We start from the raw sequence: 13,716 nt of genomic DNA, 5'->3' as shown, positions 1-13,716 counted from the left end.
AAGATTATCCCAGTTGACTATATTCAAAAGAATTATCATACTTTCACGTGGACAAATCCTTTTTCACTAAAAATGTACCTAAATATAAGCACTGTGATCTTTAAAGAGAGTGAAACAACGTTAAGAAGCATTCCATTCAACAAGCATTTGGTAACAAACATTCACTGTTTGACAGGCCTTATGCTACCCAGTAGGATCCAAAGACAAAAAAAGGAAACAGACCTGGCCCTCAAGGAGCTTATATTCTAAAGGAGAGAAGAAAAGGTTGGTATTCTTAGCAGCAAGTACTGTGTTTTGCACATATGAAGTGCTGACTGAATGCTTACTGGAATGGATTGGTAGAAAGGAGGCTAACTTCTAGAGTCCCTTTACAACTTCTAAGTCTCTGACAATGATTCATCTATACCAACTTGGTGAAAACTAAGAACCCAGACAGTCTGAACAGCACTATAGTGCTCTTTCTACTCTTGTGAAATTTTACACAAATTTATGGAATCAAAACACAGCTTCATTTACTTAATGGTGGAATTCTTAAACATATTATTAAATTGGGAAAATGATAAGAAAATAAAAGGATGGGTGATAAATTTTCTTTTTCCTTAGGTAGACATCATTTGCTTTTACCATTTTAATGTACTGTGTAAAATATATTAAATATGTATAATAGTCATATGTCAAGTGCCATGAATAAAAAGAAAACATCAATAGTGTTGAGGAGAAAATATATTCATTAATTATAAATGTATGGATAATTTTTAGAAGTGTTTCAAAAATATTAAATCACCAGAGCTAAAAGGACTCATCTGGCCAAATTTCTTGGCTCTTTTAAAAAACATTCTCAGTAAAGGAAACAAAATTCAAAGGGATGATTCATTTAATCTACTATGTTATATGTTACAGAACAAACACATGTCATAATCTTAACAGAATACCTACTTCTTTTTCACTTCCAATTCCAATATATTAACTTAGTCGCTTTCTTTGTTTGAAAAAAACTCACCAGTGATACTTCTATATGAAACACCTACTGAAGACAACCAATAAATCCACTCCTTATGTTATTAAGCTATTTTTAAAGATTTATAAAAATTATAGATACTTCGTATTCACATTATATTACTGTCCCTATATCTCCTTGTATATAAGAAGGGAGCCATCCTTTTTAATAAAGAACAAGAAAGAAAGGGGAAACTACAATTCAGAAAATTAATCAACACAATTTAGTCCAACAGTATATATACCATGTTCCACGCCCATAACCACCTACCTTTGGTCAAAAAAGGAGAAGGATGAACTCTCCTCTCTGGGGCTAATTTTGATCATCAAAATTACTACATTCAGTTCCTATTCCTCTGTTTTGCTATTTTTTCTATTTATGTTATAATTATTGTGTATATTATTATGCTGGTTCTGCTTCCTTCCCTTTTGCATCAGTTGATATAATCTGACATAAACATGTTTTTCTGTATTGTTGATTTTCATCACTTCTTATAGCAGTTATTTTCCATTATATTAATGGTTTGAATATGCATTACATTCATATTTGGTACCCATAATATTCATTATATTCCTATTTGGTCATGAACCAAAATTGTTTAAGCATTTCCAAACAAAGGACATTTGCATTGTTTCCAATGTTACTTAAGGATATGGAATATCCTTTATGATAAAGGATACGGAAGCTTTACATCTACCTCTGACCTCCTTTGAAGTTAGGTCTACTAGTGGATCTAGTAGTAAAGAGAAATGGACATCTGAGTCATTTTCTTAACATACTTCCAAACTGTTTTTCAAAATGGCTGCATCTAGCTATTTGGGAAAGGAATTTAGAATAATGCAAAAAAGTTACTAAACTATATATACTCTTTGTCCCACTGAATCTACTAATAGGCCTATATTTCAAAAGATCAGAGAAACAAGGAATGGCTTAATGTACACAAAAATATTTATAGCAGATCATTTTGTACCAGCAAAAACTGGAAAATGAAAGAGTAACCACCTATTAGGGAATGGCTAAAGGAATTATAGTGTGTGGGTGTGGGTGTGGGTGTGGGTGTGGGAGTGTGTGTATGTAAAATTAAAATATTACTGTGCCATAAAAATACTATATTTTCTTATAAATTATATATATATATATATGTATATATATATATATAATATTATTGTACCATTAAAAAAGAAAAAAAGATAGTTTCAGAGAAACTGGGAAGATTTTGTATGAACTGATAGTGTAAATGTAGAACCAGAAGAATAAGTTATACAGTTACCAATATTATAAAGAAAAACTACTTTTAAAGACTTGAGAGCAATGATCAATTAAATAAAAAATTCAGAGGATGAAAAATGAAACCAGCTGCGGACAGTGAGGATGAACTCAACGTACACAACAACTTACACATTTTTAGACAGGAGAGTTTTATCTTTTGTTCTTGTTCATTTGAAAGGTGAAACATTGGGTAGAAAAAATAAATGGTTGTTAATCCAAAATAATAAAAGTTAAATTAAAATCTTGAAGAAGCATCTACCTAAAATCATCAACAAGCATTATTTGTAATGTGGATAAGCTAGAAACCTTCCCAGTAACAACCGGAGTGAAACTGGGATGCCTATTTTCATCAATATTATTTAATATTGTATAACAAATGTCAGCAATAGCAATAAGAAAAGAAAAAGAAGTTGAAGGAATCAGAATGGGCAATGAAGTAATGAATCTCTCTCTTTTCTTTTTTTGTTGTTTTTGTGAGGCAGTGGAGTTAAGTGACTTGCCCAGAGTCACACAGCTAGTAAGGGTTATGTGTCTGAGGCCAAATTTGAACACAGGTCCTCCTGACTCCAGGGCTGGTGCTCTATCCACTGCGCCACCTAGCTGCCCTGAATCTATCTCTGTTCACAGATGATATGATGATATACCTGGAAAATCTTAAAGATTCAACTAAAAAGTTACTGGAAACAATTTAAAAATTTAGAAAAATAGCAGGATATAAAGCAAACCCACATAAAACATCAGTATTTCTATATATCACCAACAAAACCCTGAAAGAAGGGATAACGAGAGATACCCCATTTAAAATAACTGTAAACAGTATAAAATGTCTGGGGAGTATACCTGGAACCCAGGAACTACATGAACATAATTATAAAACATTTTTAACAAAAATAAAGTCATATTGAAATATAGTAACATTAATTGTTCATAAGTAGGCAGAGCCAATATAATAGAAAATGACAATTCTAGCTAAACTAATCTACTTATTCAATGCCATCCCAATTAATTTACCAAAAAATTATTTTGTTGAGCTAGAAAAAATAGTAACAAAATTCATTTGGAAGAACAAAAGGTCAATAATATCAAAGGAATTAACAAAAACATGTAAAGGAAGATATGGCAGTACTAGATCTTAAACTGTATTACAAGGCAGTAGTTATTGAAACCATCTGGTACTGGCTAAGAAACAGAAAGGTAGTGGAACAAAGCAGATGTACAATACGTAACAGTAAATTATTATATTAATCTTGTTTTTGATAAATGTAAAGATTTAAGTTTTGGGGATAAGAATTCACTACTTAGTAAAAATTGTTGGGATAAACAAGTATCTTAAACCATTTATTAAGATAAGGTCAAAATGGATAGATGGCCTAGACATAAGGGAGATACCATAAGAAAATTAGAAGAACATGAAACATATTACCTATCAGACTTCTGGACAGGATAATAATTTATGAATAACCAAGAGATAGAGGGTACTATGAGGTGTAAAATGAATAATTTTTATCACATTAAATTTAAAAAGTTTTATACAAATAAAACTTATGTAGCAAAGACTAGAAGGAAAGCAGAAAACGAGGTGGGGGATTTATAGACAGTTTCTCAGACAAAGGTCTCATATCTTATAGAGATATGACAGAAGTATTATAGAGAACTTTGTCAAATTTATAAAATTATGAGTCATTCCTCAGTTGATAAATGGGCAAAGGATGTGAACAGGAAGTATTTTCAATGAAGACATCAAAACTATCTAATTACATAAAAATGTTCTAAATCATTATGGATTAGAGAAATGCAAATTAAAACAACTTTGAGATATCATCTTATATCAGATTGGCTAAAAATGATAGAAGGGGGAAATGACAAATGTTGGAGAGGGCATAGAAAAATGAGGACACCAATACACTATTAGTGGAACTGTGAACTGATCCAACCATTTTCAAAAGCAATATGGAATTATGCACAAAGAGTACACATCCTTTGATCCAGCAATACCACTTTAAGGGGAAAGGAAAAGAACTTATACGTTCTAAAATATTTATAGTAGCTCTTTTTATTTAATATTTTAGTTTTTTCCCCAATTACATATAGAAAAAACTTTTAACATTCATTTTAAAAAATTTTATTTTAAAATTCTCTCCCTCCACACAACCCACCCCTAATGGGAAAGCAAGCAATTCAACACATGTGCAGTCATGCAAAACATATTTCCATGTTAGTCATATTGTGAAGGAAAACACAGACAAAAAATACCAAGAAAAATAAAGAAAGTAAAGAAAAGTTATGCTACAATCTGCATTCAGACTCCACCAGTTCTTTCTCTGGACATGGACAGCATTTTCCGTCATAAGTCCTTTATAACTGTCTTGGATCATTGCATTGCTGAGACCAGCTGAGTCATTCACAGCCTATCATCATAAAATATAGCCATTAATGTATACAATGTTCTCCTACAGCAGCTTTCTTTGTAGTAGCAAAGAACTGGAAATTGAGGGGAATGCCTATCAATGAGGGAATGGCTAAACAAGTTGTAATATATGATTACAATGGAATATGACTGTGCTATAAGAAATGATAAGCCTGTTGATTTTTAGAAAAATAAGATTTGCATGAAATACTGGAGAATGAAATGACCATAACCAAGAGAACATTAGGTACAGTAACAGCAATATTGTTTAAAGATCTACTATGAATGATTAAGTTATTTTGAGTGTCATAAATACTCAAATCAACTACAAATGAACTACAAAGGAAAATGCTATCTACCTCCAGAGAAAAAAACTGACGAATAGAAGTATATATAGTATCGTTTTACATATATACACATATCTGTGTCTAATGGTGGCCCTCTCTATTGTGGGGTAAAAGGTAGGGAGAAAAAAATTACAAGTACACAACAGAAAACAAAAGAAAAGTCAGAAACACAGAAAAGCAGGGTAGCTTTGAAAATGATGGGCAGTATTTCTCACATGGTTTTTAAAAAAAGTAAACTGTGACGTGGAGATTCATGGCTTCATATTGAATCCTCTTTTTGTGTTGTGCTGTATACATGGAAATTTTTTGTCTTTTTGAATTTAACTTCAAAGTGAATAAATAATTTTAAAAAGAGAGAGAGAGAGAGACTGAGTTAAGGACAACATCAAGTGGAGAGAGAGGTTGGAACTAGAGAAGCAGATGTGAGAGTCTTCTGCAAAGAGATAATAATGAAAACTTTGAGAGCTAACGAAAGAGCCAAGCAAAATAGAATATTGGGAGAAAAGAAAAGGGCACAGGATAAAGCCTTGGTAAACCCTCAGAAATAGTAAGTAACGATGTGGAAGAAGATGCAGCAAGAGAAACAGAAGAAACAGTCAGATGCATAGGAAGAGAACCAGAAGAGAGCAGTATCACCAAAACCTAGAGAGAAGAGAATATCAAAGTGAAGAGGATAATCAACAGTATCAAAGGTTACAGAGAGGTCAAGAATGGAGAGAACTGAGAAAATGCTGTTAGAGCTGGCAAGTAAGCAATCAAAAGTAACTTTCAGGCAAGCAGCTTTGATTGAATGAATAGGTTGGAAACAAGACTACGAAGAATTTTTGTTTTGTTTTTTTTTAAGTACACCAAAGGAATGGAGGTACCTACTGCAGATAGCATTAGCCACAAAACAGAGGTGAAATACAGGACAATAACTAGTAGGAAAAGACAGATGAAGTGATGCTTTTTTTTTCTTTTTTTAGGCTACAGAAGTCACAGGAGTGTTTGTAGGCAATACAGAAACAGGCAGAAGACAGGGAAACGACCAAAGATGAGTGAGACAGTGAAGACGATAAAGACAGCAATCTGTTGGAGATGACAGGATGGAACAGGATCACTTGTGCATGTAAAAGGAAAGGGCCACTTCTCATGTAAACCAGGTGTGAGGAAGGAGATAAGGAACAGCAAAGAGAGCTTTCTGTGAATGCCCTCAATTTCATCAGTGAAATATGAGACAAAGTTCTCAGCTGAGAGATTAAAGAGTGTGAGCTGTAGGAAGTTTGAAAAAGAGGCAGAATTTGAAACCAAGTCCTCTGAACTCCAAATCCAACACTACACATTACACTATACTACTTCTAAATAAAACGCTGGATAAACAATACATGAACTGAAGAAAAGACAAGTGAAACTGGGGATGGCAAAGGGGCATAATCCTGCATGTTTTCTTAAGGTATACCTTTAACCAGATTTTAAGCAGCAATAAACATGAACTGATAACAAAGAGAAAAGACATCACAGCCAGAAGAAATGGCAAAAAAAAAAAGACTCAAAAGAAGGAAAAAGTTATTATAATTGAGAAATAGCAACAGATGTTGCAAGCTCTAATAATTCAAAAAGCACACCAGTTAAAGTCCAGCATGATCATTACAACACAGGGAAGTTAGGATCTTGCTAGAATCTCAATGGGGAATGTTCTAACACCATCTTAATTACTATTATTATTCTTGTTCCACTTGACATATCTATCCTAACTGAAAACACACTTCACAAATGCTAAATGTTATTCATGTCAAAGCCAACAATGTCTGTGTCCCCCCAAGTATGTTACATGAATTCGTCCGGAGGAGTCCTCCACACTTGGAATCCATGCCCTCCCACCTTGCCTCCACCTCATAAAATCCCTATCTTCTTTCAAGATACAAGTCAAGGTTCAGATTCTTATAATCTAGGCACTGCTCAGATTCCTTAAGAGTCTGCCCAATATGACAGGTGTTCTAATAAACCTTGTCTTTGGCCAGGGAAAAAAAAAAAGACATAAGTCAAGCTTCATCTTCTAAGTGAAGACTTTCCTGATTCCCTTAAATATTAATGCCTTTCCATTGTCCTTTATAGTTAACTATTTTGTATTCATTTACATTAGCTCTCTATTTTGTGTGTGTATATATATAGTATATATATATACACACACACACACACACATATATATATGTACTTCTGTCTCCTCTTTTACAATGTAAGCACCTTGAGAGTAAGTACTGTTCCATTTGTTGTATTTCTACTCCCAGACACTGTTTAACACACAGTAGACATCAAATGAATACTTGTTGATTGAATAAGTATACAGGAAATATATCAGAGAATTACAATACCAGAAACACAGTTGTTACTGGTAAATGATGCTTAACAAATTAAAAACCACATGGTAAATTTTCAATAACCTTTAACTACATTAGATTAATATCACTTAAAGAAGAAAGCAAATATCAGTATCAAATGCTCAAACACATCTGTCATTTCAACAATTCAGGAGTTCCTTCCAACAACACAAATCAAAACCTATCCATGCCTAAGTTGTGAGACTATTGTTCATGTTCTCCTAAAAGTTCACAACAGATCTACCCAAAATGCTGGAGGCCACCCTCAATTTCTCCTTATATTGAAAAGGTATAAGTGGAGGACCTTTGCTGTCTAGATGTCCTCTCTTGCTCTTAAAACATAACCAATTCATCTTCTCTACCTCTCATATGATTCCCTGATGATATAATTTAGTCCTGTCCTCTGAAATTTAGCATGTATTATGTGTTGCAGCCTACTCATATTGACTGTGTGCCTGTCACTTGCTCTCTTTCTGATACTCACTTTTAATTCTTCAGAAGCCTGCCTGTTCCACTTCTCACTGTCATACAGTAATGCTGGTAAAAGTTTAATACTGAAAATCTGTCTCTCTCTCTCCCCAGTACTATTTGATAAAGTTCTACAAATGCTAATTAAAGTTATTAGAGAAATTAAAGAACTTAAAAGCATAATGATAAAGAGGAGATAAAACTACCTATAATAAATGATGACATGATAATGATATCATAATTGTAAAGTCCTAGGAAATCAGCAAAGATATTGAGACAACTTCAGCAAAGTTTTAGGCTACAAAATAAGCAATTAAAAAATCAACTGTTTTTGTGCATAAAAATGAAATCCAACAAGCAATAGAATAGACATACCATTCAAAAGACAACAAAATCCATAAAGTATCTGGGGATCAATCCAGCAAATCAGAAAAAAGACTTGTATGGATTTAATTACAAAGTGCTACTTTAAAAAATAAATAGAGTTTAAATAGCTCAAGAAATATTCAGTTCTTATAACTACACCAAGACAATATAATAAAAATGGCAATACTATCATGTTAATGAACACTTTTAGTGCTCTATCCAACCAAATTATCAAAGGGAAACTTTACAGATCTTGATAAAATAAGAACAAAATTCATTTTGAAAAGACCTAGAATAACAACGGAAATGATGAAGGAGGGATGAAAGAAGAACATCAAATACATCAAACTTTATTATAAAGCCACAACCATTAAAACCATCTGATTTTCATTGAAAAGTATGGAAAGATATCAATGGAACAGACTAGACAAGGGAGAATGAAAACAATGGAACTCAATTAACTCAGTGTTTGATAAATCAGAAAATATAACTTACTTAGGGAAAAACTTTCAATTTAATTTTTTTTAAATGGCTGGAAAACTGGAAAGCATTTTGGCAGAAATTAGGCTTAGGTCTAATTTCTTGCCTTACACCATATTCCACTATATTTTCTAAGAGGATATATGACCTTAATATTGAAAAACCTTAATATAAAAAAATTAAAGCAAAAGTAGATCATGTGCCTCTCACAGTTACGTGTAGGAGCTATATTCTTAACCAAACAAAGGACAGAAGCAATTACAAAAGTTAAAATAGATAATGTTAATTACATGAAAATGAAAAGCCTTTGCACAAACAAAATTAACATAGTTAGGAATAAGGAGGGAAACAACTGAATGGGAAAAAAATCTTTGTATCAAATTTCTTTCATACAGTTTGGTATCTAAGCTATATAAACAATTAACAGATATCTATAACTAAAATCTACTCAATTATTGAAAAGTGGTTAAAGGCTACGAGCAATCAGTTCTCAAAAGAATTGCAAACTATTATCAACCACACGAACAAATGCTCCAAATAATTAATAATGAAAAGTAATGCAAATCGAAACAACTTTGAGGTTTTACCTCACATCCTGGAAAATGGCAAAAATGCAAAACAACTCTGAGGTTTCACCTCACAACCTGGAAAATGGAAAAAATGACAAAAAATGGCAATAGTAGTAAGTGGAGGGAACTGGGGAGGATAGACACACTAGTGCATTTTTAGTGCAGCTATAAATTAAATTAAACTATTTTGGAAAGAAATTTGGAATGATGTAAATAAAGTAATTAAAATGTCCTTATCCTTTGATCCAATGATTTCAGTACTGAATTTATACCCCAAGAAAGTCAATTATAAGAAACTCCCCAAATACATTAAAATATTCATAGTAACACTTTTTTGAAAGCAAACATTTGGAAACAAAGAAGATGTCCATCAACCAGAGAATAGCTTAACACACTGTGGTGCATGAATGTATCATGGAATGCCACTGTGCTATGAGAAATGATGCATGTGATGAATACAAAGACATACAGAAAGATCTACACGAAATGATGTATAGTTAAATAATACACTACTACAATAATGTAAACGGAAAAAGCAATACACATATACATACACATAATCAAAAATCAATGTTTTAAAATTATAAAGAACAAGTATGGCACATATGAAAAGACACTCCCAATCCACCCATCTGAAGAAGCAGGAAGTCCACAAGTATTGAATACTGGACATATCTTTACATTTTTCAACATACTGATCAATTATGTTTTTCCTGTTTTACTTTTTTTTGTCCTGAAAAACACTACTTGTTACAGAAGACGATTGAGGGTAATACAGAGACGTGATAGATCAAGATTTTTATTTTTTTAAAGTAAGAGACAGAAAAACTTAAATTACATCACATGAAAGGGTACAAAGACCTCTCACAGTAGAGGGAAAGAAAGGAAAGAGGTAAGCACTGTTTGAATCTTACTCTTATAGAATTGGGCTCAAAAAGGAAATAACATACACATTCACTTGGGTATAGAAATCTATTTCATCCTACAGGAAGTAGGAGGGTTAAGGGGGGAAAAATGGAGTGGTGTGGCTAGAAGGGAAAGCAGAAGGGAAGGAATAAGTAGTAGGAGAAAGAGGGAAGAAAAGGGAGGGGGACTGAGAGAAGGGAAGGAAGACTGAGGGAGGCAGTAGTCAGAAGCAAAACTCTACTGAGGAGGAAAAGGGAGAAAGGAGAGAGAGAAGTATAAACAGGGGGGAAATAGGATGGAGAGAAAGAAACAGTTAGAAATCATAACTGTGAATGTAAATAGGATGAACTATTCGATAAAACAGAAGAGGACAGAAGGGTGGGTGAAAAAACATAATCTGACAATATGTTGTTTACAAGAAACACATCTGAAGCAGAGATACACAGAGAGTATGAATGTGAAAGGCAGGACCAGAACATAACATGGTTCAGCCGAAGTAAAAAAAAAAAAATTAAAAAAAAAAGCAGAGGTAGCAATCCTGCTCTCAGACAAAGTAAAAACAAAAATAGATATAATTAAAAGATATAAGGAAGGAAACTACTCCTACTAAAATGTACCAAAGACAATGAAGAAATATCAACACTAAACATATATATACCAAGCAGCATAGCATCCACATTCCTAGAGAAGAAGTTACGTGAGTTACAGGAAGAAATAGACAGCAAAACCATATTGGTTGGGGACCTCAACCTCCCTCTCTCAGAACTAGATAAATCTAACCATAAAATAAATAAGAAAAAATTAAGGAGGTGAATAAAATCTCAGAAAAGTTACATATGGTAGATCTTTGGAGAAATCTGACAGGGGATAGAAAGGAATATACCTTTTTCTCAACAGTGCATAGCACCTACACAAAAACTGACTGTGTATTATGACATAAACATCTCACAATCCAATGCAGAAAGGCAGAAATATTAAATGCATCCTTTTCAGATAAAGATGCAACAAAAATTACATATGTAAAACAGGGCCATGGAAAAATAGACTAAAAATTAATTGGAAACTAAATAATCTAATCCTAAAGAATGAGTGGGTCCAGTCCAGAATATCAAAGGAACTAATGAAAAGAAATGCAGGGGCAGGTGGCCTAGCAATTCCAGATCTTAAATTGTATTATAAAGCAGCAATCATCAAAACTGCTTGGTACTGGCTAAGAAATAGGGAGGTGGATCAGTGGAATAGGTTAAATATGCAAGACACAGTAGTCAATGACTATAGTAAGTAACCTATTATTTGACAAACCCAAAGACCCCAGCTTCTGGGATAAGAACCTACTCTTTGAAAAAAACTGCTGGGAAAACTGGACAAGAGTATGGCAGAAACAAGGTGTAGACCCAAATCTCATATCACATACCAAAATAAAGTCAAAATGGGTTCAGGACTTAGATATAAAGGCTGATACCATAAGTGAACTGGGAGAACAAGGAATAGTTTACCTATCAGATCTATGGAGAACAGAAGAATTCATGACCAAACAGGAGATAGAGAACATTATGAAAAGCAAAATGGATCATTTTGATCACATTAAACTGAAAAGTTTTTCACAAACAAAACCAATGCAACGAAGATTAGAAGGAAGGTAGAAAATTGGGAAAGAATTTTTATAACCAGTCTCTCTGATAAGGGCCTCATTTCTAAAATATATAGAGAATTAAGATAAATTTCTAAGAATACAAGCCATTCCCCAATTGATAAATGGTCAAAGGATATGAACAGACAGTTCTCAGATGAAGAAATTAAAGCCATCTATAGTCATATGAAAAAGTGCTCCAAATCATTATTGATTACAGAAATGCAAATCAAAACAACTCTGAGGTACCACATCACACCTATCAGATTGGCCAACATGACAAAGCAGGAAAATGATAAATGTTGGAGAGGATGTGGGAAAACTGGAATGCTAACACATTGTTGGTGGAGTTGTAAAATGATCCAACCATTCTGGAGAACAATTTGGTACTATGCCCAAAGGGCTACAAAAATGTGCATACCCTTTGATCCAGCAATAGCACTTCCAGGGCTATATCCCAAAGAGATCAAACAAATGGGAAAAGGACCCACATGTACAAAAAGATTCATAGCAGCTCTTTTTGTGGTGGCAAAGAATTGGAAATTGAGAGGATGCCCATCAATTGGGGAATGGCTGAGCAAGTTGTGGTATATAAATGTAATGGAATACTATTGTGCTATAAGAAATGATGAACAGGCTGACTTCAGAAAAACCTGGGAAGACTTATATGGTCTGATGCTGAGTGAAGTGAGCAGAACCCAGAGGACTTTGTATACAATAGCAGCCACATTATGCAATGACTAAGAATGTTAAACTGAACCCTTCTCAGCATTACGAGGATCTAAGACATCTCCAGAGGTCTCGGGATGGAAAATGCTGTCCACATCCAAAGAAAGAACTATGGAAGTCGAATCGTTCTCACTTAATTTTTTTTTACCTTAAGTTGAATTTTGTTTCATCTTTCTGATGGTTCCTCCTATTGGTTTTAATGTTTACTTACAACTTCACTAATGTGAAAATATGTTTAATGGGTATGTAAATGTAAAGCCTATGTCAGATTGTGTGCTGTCTTGGGGAGGGTGGGGTGGGGAGAAAAGGGGAGAAAAAATTTTCAACTCAAAAGCATATGGGAAAAATAAATAAATAAATAAAGATTTAAAAAAGAAAAGAAATGATGAGCAGGCAGACTTCAGAAAAACCTGGAAAGACTTGCATGAATTGATGCCGAGAGAAGTGAGCAGAACCAGAAGAACATTGTACACAGAAACAGTAACACTGTGTAATGACCAACTTTGACAGACTTAGCTCTTCTCAGCATTGCAAAAGACTCATGATGGAAAATGCTATCCACAACCAGAGAAAGAATTACAGAGTCTGAATGCTGATCGAAGCACATTATTTTCTCTTCTTTTTTTTTTATTTCTTTTCTCTTGTGGTTTTTCACTTTGGTTCTAATTTTTCTTTACGATATGACTAATGTGGAAGTATGTTTAATATGATTGTATATGTAAAGCCGATATCAGATTACACACTGTCTTGGAGAGGAAGGAAGGGGAGAAAATTTAAAACTCAAAATCTTATAAAAGTGAATGTAGAAAACTAAAAGTAAATAAATATTTAAAAAATAAAAATACAGATTTATTTTAAAAATAGAAAAGATGGATCTTTGCTTTCATGGAAAGTTTGAAGTTAATAAAAACTACTTTATAAATTCTGAAAATCAATCCCACCTGCTATCCTCCTTCTTCTGAACTCTGGGTCCAATTCATTGTCCAACTATATCATCTGTCCAAGATATACATACTATTGGACAAATTTTACAGGTTGGGCATTCAAAGGTAAGTTGACATCTGGATAGTAATCACTCTTCATCCTTCCATCTTTCTTATATGAATGAACAGGCCAAACATCTTTGAGTAACTACAGTTTCCTTCCAGAAAGCCTTCTGTAATGCTGTGGGGCTTGCTTCAATCAATATAG

The 13,716-nt window shown here is 33.4% G+C and overlaps 1 protein-coding gene across 3 annotated transcripts in view; it reads right to left on the bottom strand.

Annotated features, from left to right (window-relative positions):
• The window catches only part of LRBA (LPS responsive beige-like anchor protein), a 760,465-nt gene that overhangs the window by 604,100 nt on the left and 142,649 nt on the right, over positions 1 to 13,716 (bottom strand). The gene's annotated exons all lie outside the window — the stretch shown is intronic.

Source organism: Phascolarctos cinereus, unplaced genomic scaffold (genome assembly GCF_003287225.1).
Source record: "Phascolarctos cinereus isolate Bilbo 61053 unplaced genomic scaffold, phaCin_HiC Scaffold_9;HRSCAF=440, whole genome shotgun sequence".
In the NCBI taxonomy this organism is placed as follows: domain Eukaryota; kingdom Metazoa; phylum Chordata; class Mammalia; order Diprotodontia; family Phascolarctidae; genus Phascolarctos; species Phascolarctos cinereus.
Note: the sequence above shows the minus strand (reverse complement) of the source record. Positions and strands in the feature narration are given on the sequence as shown.